This window comes from Neoarius graeffei, chromosome 6, assembly GCF_027579695.1.
Source record: "Neoarius graeffei isolate fNeoGra1 chromosome 6, fNeoGra1.pri, whole genome shotgun sequence".
Classification (NCBI taxonomy): domain Eukaryota; kingdom Metazoa; phylum Chordata; class Actinopteri; order Siluriformes; family Ariidae; genus Neoarius; species Neoarius graeffei.
Window position 1 is genome coordinate 10,225,960 of NC_083574.1, and position 8,085 is coordinate 10,234,044.

Below are 8,085 nucleotides of genomic sequence, written 5' to 3' on the forward strand. Positions count from 1 at the left end.
GGTTGTTGACTTCAGAAAGAATCCCACTGCTCACTCCCTGCTGCACATCAACGGCTCCACTGTTGAAACAGTCAGCAGTGTGAAGTTCCTGGGAGTGTACATAGAAGACAACCTCTCTTGGAACCTGAACACCACCACCATCACCAATAAAGCTCAAAAGTGTCTACATTTTCTGTGAAAGCTGAAGAAGACCAGTCTCCCTCCTCTCATCCTTCTACCGAGGGACCACTGAGAGTGTTCTCTGCTGTTACATCACTGTCTGGTTCAGGAACTGCAATGTTGCTGAACAAAAATCCCTGCAGCGGACAGTGAGGACAGCAGAGAGGATAATTGAGGTCCCTCTCCAACCCATCTCCCAACTTCCTAAGAAGCACACTGTCCGCCATGCCAACAGCAAAATGCAGGATAAGTCCCACCCATCACATGCACTGTTCTCCCTCCTGCCATCTGGCAGAAGGTACTGAAGCATCTGAACCATTACTGTAAGACACTGCAACAGCTTCTTCCCCCAGGCAGAGTCCTCAACCCACTGTTACACCTGAAGAACTGACAAAAAGTTGAAACCAAAACCAGTTTCTCATCCATTTGCACTACACTGCCCATTTGTGTACACACGCACAATGCTCACTTTGCACCCGTCTTTGTCTTGTCATTTATGTTGCTTATTGTACTTACTGTAGATAACTGTTAGGACTTGGACTGTTTTGGCCTCTAGAGGCCGCTGTTATTTCCTTTTCGTGTCATATTTATTTTGGCCTCTAGAGGCCGCCACTGTTCCTGTGTTTTGTGTTTTTTTTTTTTTGTTAATTGCCTGTTAGTCCTAATTATCTTCACCTGTGTCCTTAATTAGTTTGTGTATTTATACCCCTGAGTTCAGTCCTCTTGTCACGGAGTCTTTGTGCTGTTATGTTTATCTCCAGTTTCCTTTGTACTGTGTTTTGTGGATCTTCTGAGCTTTTGCATTTTTGCCTTTTTCTTCTTGAATTATACTCTTTGTTTTTGTTTTTTTTGTTTTGCCTTGGATTGTATATAGTGTACATAGTATAAATAATCCTTTTGTTACTTTTTCTACTTCCGCCTCACGCCTCTGCATTTGAGTCATTCCCCTGGTGGCCTAGTGGGGGTTTGCTGGATCATCACACCAACGAACCAGGTTCGAATCCCAGCAAAACCCTAACAGAAAGACTCCGTCATGACCGACTCAGCAGAGGCTGCTTCAACTGTCTACCCGGCCAACCTTCAGGGAATTATGGCAGCTTTGACACGCTTCGGAGCGACCATGGACGCTCATGGACGTACGCTCACCAGCCAACGTGAGGCCCTTGCTCGCCATGAGGAACTGCTTCAGCAAATTGGGAAAACCCTGGCACAGCTGACATCTCTGCCTGCATCTCCTGCTCCTGATCCAGTTCCTGCTCCTGATCCAGCTCCCACTCCTGCTCCAGTGCCTCCTGCCATGCTGCCTTCTTCACCTTGCGAACCCAGCCTTCCTGCACCACAGAGGTATGACGGCAAGCACAGTGAGTGCCGAGAGTTCCTTACCCAGTGTCAACTCACCTTTGAGCTTCAGCCTACCACCTACACTACGGATCGCCGCAAGATTGCCTTTGTGATTACCTTATTAGCTGGTAAGGCGCGAGCCTGGGCTACTGCTATCTGGCAAAGACAGGGACCTGAGTGCTTTGATTTCCAGCTGTTTTCTGAAGAGATGCTTCGGGTCTTCGATCAGGCAGACATCAGTACCGACGCAGCCCGAAAGCTCATGTCCATCCGGCAAGGAGGAAGCGTCGCAGATTACGCCATCTCGTTCCGAACACTCGCAGCAGTAAGTGGATGGAACGAGACTGCCCTGGTGTCAGCCTTCCACCATGGTCTGTCTGACCCCATCAAGGATGGTCTGGCCTCTATTGGATGCCCAAGTGACCTCGAAACCCTCATCTCACATGCTATTCGTCTGGACAACAGGATGAGAGAACGCCACCAAGCCTTGAGCCCCCCCAGCCTCCCTACCTCTACCTGGAGACCGTCTACCTCCTTCAGTGACTGTCCAGAACCCATGCAAGTGGGTCATACTCGCCTCTCCGCATCTGAGAGGGAGCGCAGAAGGAGGGACAAGTGCTGCATCTACTGTGGCAAGCCTGGTCACTTCCGAGCATCATGTCCCGAACTCTTGGGAAAAGGACCGCCCCGTCCAGCCGAGGGAGGGTTGTGACGGGGCCTACCCTCTCTCCCGGACTCCCTGGCCAAGGAATCTACATCCCGGTCTCCATCTCCTGGGGTGAGTCTGTCCACTCTTGTCAAGCTTTGATAGACTCAGGGGCGGCTGGGAACTTTATGGATATTCACTTCGCCCAAAGCATCAATATACCTACTGCACCTCTTGAAGTCCCTCTGTCTGTGTCTGCCCTCGATGGCCAAGCGTTAGGTGATGGAAGAGTCACTCAAGTTACTTCTCCAGTCTTCCTCCAGTCTCAAGGTCACAAGGAAGAAATATCCCTGCACCTGATTCCTTCACCTGAGTTCCCAGTTATTCTAGGCCTTCCTTGGCTTACTCGCCACAACCCTCGCATAGACTGGGTAACAAGCCAGGTTGTGGAATGGGGCCCTGCATGCCATGCCTCTTGTCTGCTCTCTAGCTCTCCTGTGTCTCCTGCCGAGCCCCCTGATCTCACCGAGTTATCTCAAGTTCCCACAGAGTACTGGGATCTCAAGGAGGTATTCAGCAAGAGCAGGGCCGCCGTTCTTCCTCCGCACCGGGCCTACGACTGTGCCATCGACTTGCTCCCTGGGACTACCCCTCCTCGTGGCAGACTGTTTTCCCTCTCTCAGCCAGAACGCAAGGCTATGGAGGAATACCTCAAAGACGCCCTGGTCTCTGGGTTCATTCGACCCTCCACCTCACCTGCTGGTGCCGGCTTCTTCTTTGTCGGCAAGAAGGATGGGGGGCTTCGACCATGTATTGACTACAGGGGCCTGAACAAGATCACTGTGCGCAACCGATATCCCCTTCCGCTGATGTCCACTGCTTTCGATCTGCTCCAAGGCGCCACCGTCTTCACCAAGTTGGACCTACGGAACGCATACCACCTCATCCGTATCCGACAGGGAGACGAGTGGAAGACTGCCTTTAACACCCCGTCTGGGCACTACGAATACCAGGTGATGCCCTTCGGACTCACCAACGCACCAGCTGTTTTTCAGGCCCTAATCAACGACGTCTTAAGGGACATGATTAACCTGTACGTCTTTGTCTACCTCGATGACATCCTTATCTTTTCCAAGACCGTGCAGGAGCACCGCCACCATGTCCGCCAGGTTCTCCAGAGGCTGCTACAGAACAATCTGTTCGCCAAGGCCCAGAAATGCGAATTTCATGTTCCCGAGGTCTCCTTTCTGGGATTTATTGTACGGACAGGCCAACTCCAAATGGACCCTGCCAAGACCCTGGCCGTCCGGGACTGGCCTACTCCCAAGTCCGTTAAGGAGGTTCAGCGGTTCTTAGGATTCGCTAACTTCTACCGCAAGTTCATCAGGAACTTCAGTTCTGTGGCAGCACCCATGTCAGACCTCACCAAAGGGACAGGTGGATCTTATGTCTGGTCTCCTCAGGCGGAAAAGGCGTTCAGAGACCTCAAGGACCGCTTCTGCACGGCACCCATTCTGGTCCTCCCGGACACCTCCCAACCATTCATCGTGGAGGTGGACGCCTCGGACAGTGGTGTCGGCGCGGTACTCTCTCAACATTCGGAAGGAAAGCTGCACCCCTGCGCTTACTTCTCCCACCGCCTGAGTCCTGCGGAGTCCCGGTACGATGTGGGGGATCGAGAACTGCTAGCGGTCAAACTGGCCCTTGAGGAGTGGAGGCACTGGCTGGAGGGAGCGCAACATCCATTCCTGGTTTGGACTGACCACAAGAAGCTGGAGTACCTCCAGCAAGCCAAGAGACTGAACCCTCGACAGGCTAGGTGGGCCCTGTTTTTCAGTCGGTTTGACTTCACCCTCTCGTACCGTCCCGGCTCCAAGAACACCAAACCTGACGCACTGTCCAGGCTGTTCTCTGCCACTAACAGGGAGAATGAAGTCGGGCCTATTATCCCGGTGTCCCGGATTGTGGCCCCTGTCCGCTGGGGTATTGAGGAGGCTGTTCGACGAGCCCAACGCCAGGACCCCGGTCCTGGGACGGGGCCACCGGGCCTCTTGTACGTCCCACATCAAGCCCGGGCCAAGGTTCTCCAGTGGGGTCACTCTTCCCCTCTCACCGCCCACCCGGGAGCTCGGAGGACCCTGGACTTCCTGAAAAGACGCTTCTGGTGGCCTAACATGGAGCAGGAAGTAAGGTCATTTGTCCTGTCCTGTGAGGTTTGCACCAGAACCAAGAACCCACGACAGCGTCCCCAGGGTCTCCTGCATCCTCTGACCATTCCCCGGCGTCCCTGGTCCCACGTGGCAGTCGACTTCATCACGGGTCTCCCTGAGTCACAAGGTAACATGGTCATTTTGGTCATTGTTGACAGATTCTCCAAGGCCTGCCGCTTCATACCTCTGTGCAAACTCCCCTCTGCTCTTGAAACAGCGAAACTTATATTTAATCATGTCTTCCGAGTCTTTGGTCTTCCACAGGACATCGTCTCAGACCGAGGGCCCCAGTTCTCCTCCCGAGTGTGGCACGGGTTCTGCAAGGTCATCGGAGCCACTGCCAGCCTCTCCTCTGGGTTTCACCCACAGTCCAATGGTCAGACAGAGAGGCTCAACCAGGACCTGGAAACCACCCTGCGAGGCCTGGCTATGGATAACCCGACATCGTGGAGCACCTGGCTGCCATGGGCAGAGTACGCCCACAACACCCTGCAGTCATCGGCCACCAAGCTGTCGCCATTCCAGTGCCAATTCGGGTTCCAGCCACCTCTGTTCCCAGACCAGGAGGAGGACGCGGGGGTGCCCTCGGTGTCGCAAGACCTGGAGCAAGGTCAGGAAGACCCTCATACAGACCTCCAGAACCAACCAGACTCAGGCCAACCGCCATAGAAGACCTGCACACACTTTCCGCCCTGGGCAGCGGGTTTGGCTGTCCACTAAGGACCTTCCGCTGCGGGTGGAGAACCGCAAGCTTGCTCCTCGCTACATTGGCCCCTTCAAGGTGGTGCGCAGGGTGAACTCTGTCTCCTACCGGCTCCAGTTGCCCCGGACTCTGAGGATCAACCCCACTTTCCATGTTTCCCTGTTGCGGCCTGTACTGACGTCTACGTATGCCCCTGCCCCTAGGAACCCCCCACCCCCCGCATCTTCCAGGGGCAGACTGTGTTCACTGTGCATCGCCTGCTTGACTCCCGCCGGGTCTGCGGCGGGTTGCAATATCTGGTGGACTGGGAGGGCTATGGTCCTGAGGAGCGCTGCTGGGTTCCTGCTCGGGATGTCCTGGATAAAGAACTGTGTCGGGACTTCCATTCGGCCCATCCGGATCGCCCTGGGAACGTCAGGAGACGCTCCTAGAAGGGGGGGTCCTGTTAGGACTTGGACTGTTTTGGCCTCTAGAGGCCGCTGTTATTTCCTTTTTGTGTCATATTTATTTTGGCCTCTAGAGGCCGCCACTGTTCCTGTGTTTTGTGTTTTTTTGTTGTTGTTGTTAATTGCCTGTTAGTCCTAATTATCTTCACCTGTGTCCTTAATTAGTTTGTGTATTTATACCCCTGAGTTCAGTCCTCTTGTCACGGAGTCTTTGTGCTGTTATGTTTATCTCCAGTTTCCTTTGTACTGTGTTTTGTGGATCTTCTGAGCTTTTGCATTTTTGCCTTTTTCTTCTTGAATTATACTCTTTGTTTTTGTTTTTTTTGTTTTGCCTTGGATTGTATATAGTGTACATAGTATAAATAATCCTTTTGTTACTTTTTCTACTTCCGCCTCACGCCTCTGCATTTGAGTCATTCCCCTGGTGGCCTAGTGGGGGTTTGCTGAATCATCACACCAACGAACCAGGTTCGAATCCCAGCAAAACCCTAACAGATAACCATATGTTAGAAAGATAGATGTTTAGATAGCTTACTTCGATAGCTACATATAGTTATTTATATACCTTGTTTTGTTACATGGACAATGGGGAGTCTGAGGGAAACAGTTTTTCAAGCAATGTATACTTTATATGGATGTACTGACAATAAAGCTCTCTTGAATTTTGAATCTTGAGATGTATGGTGCTAAAAATTGTACTGCAGGCAGCCAACAAGGGCAGTAGACCTGTGGTGGCTTCACTTTTTAGAGATGTTACACTGTCCATGTTTTCTACAGTTGATGGGACAGACAATACAATATGGAAAAATTTTAACATTTTATAACAGGCATACAGAACAAATAATAAAACAAGTTAGCATAGAAAGTGCAAAGCACTGGCACTTAGTACAAACAGAGCACTCAAATCAGTAAACAACGTGTATGGAAGAGACAAAATGCTGCTTGTCATTGCTGACATGTACAGTATGCTTCAAAGATAGGTGCATCAAGGAATCATCACAGCTCCTGCTTGATGGAAAGAATTTGGAAGTTCTTAATGGCCAGGGCCTGCCGGGGCCTTTTCTTCCACAGGTCACACCTGCCCTTGCTCCATTTGTTTACCAAGGTATGCTACTCTAGCTTTACCAAATTCACAAATTTGTTAGGTTTATGCTCAAAGAGGCTTTTTTCCAGCCTCTAAAAGACTACAGATAGTTGTCGACTTACGACTGCGTTTGGTTACGACTGACCGGTCGTAAACCAGCCTATGTTAAATGAACGCAAGTATATTGTGACGTGTAATGATATTGTAATCACCTTAAAGTCATATTTTTCAACATTTTCTTATTTCATTACCTTGGCTCATTATTTGGTTTAAGTCAAACACTGCATATTCAGGGGTGAAAGTAACTTTTATTTCTTGCCGGTATATTATTTTGAGTCGAAAAATACACCTAATTATTTATTATTGTCTACTTATCAAGCATTCACTAGGACTTCTTATCACTCAGTAGTACTAGTATGGTACTTTTTTTATCACACTATCACTCTTTCATCCACCTGTATCAGTTTTTGATTATAAATAAATTGCAAACACATCATTTCAACAACACAATCGTTTTAATTACATTTTTTTTAGCTGAACAGTTGAAAACTAACTTCATTTTGGACATTGGACACAGAACAGTGTAACAGAACAGAAAAGTGAAAGTTACTTTGACTACCAGCTGCGCACGTTATAGCACAAGATCTGGTTAAGCCATACGCGCACTGTAGCTCGCTCGTTGTTTGTCCAGCAAAACACTGCACACATAATAGAAGAGGCTGGATGTAGTATTGCCAGATTGGGCGGTTTTAAGTGCATTTTGGCAGGTTTTGAACATATTTTGGGCTGGAAACTGTCAGCAGTATCTGGCAACACTGGCTGGATGCTGGGCGCTGCCGGGAGCTGGGGCGGAAACTGTCGTACGCTCAGCTAGCTCAGCTGGGAAACACTTGCCAGTCATAACCAGACGGTCATAAAGTCGATCGGTCGTAAGTCGACGATGACCTGTATGTGCAAGAACCCCACATGAATGGGCCAGTCCAAAGTATAAACCACCAAGGCATCAAGGGAAGCACTACAGTTAGTTACATCAGCCAAAACTGTAGTTGGAGAATTTTTTTTTTTTTTTTTACTTTGTTAGAGGAATTCAAAAATTCTCTGCCTTAGAAGGTATCTGAGTTCATCTCTCTCTTTCTATCTAAATGAACCTAAGGTGGATGGCCCCACATGGAAACCCTAAAAATTGTTGTGACTGGTCCCCCATAAATATGCTAAAGATGTTGGGCTGTTGGTGGGTTTCTTCACATGAACTGCTTGCTTCAGGTCCTTTCACAACACTTCTGTTGGATTAAGGTCAGGAATTTGACTTGGCCATTCTAATACATGAACTTTATTCTTGTTTAATCATTCTTTGGTAGAGCAAATCGTGTGTTATATTGCCAGTCTCTGCCCCTTTCTCAGCTTTTAGGATACAGAAATTTTGATTCATGCTTTCATGAGATCACAACTTGATTACTGTAACTCACCTTTCTCAGGTCTCCTCCCTCAAAAAACTT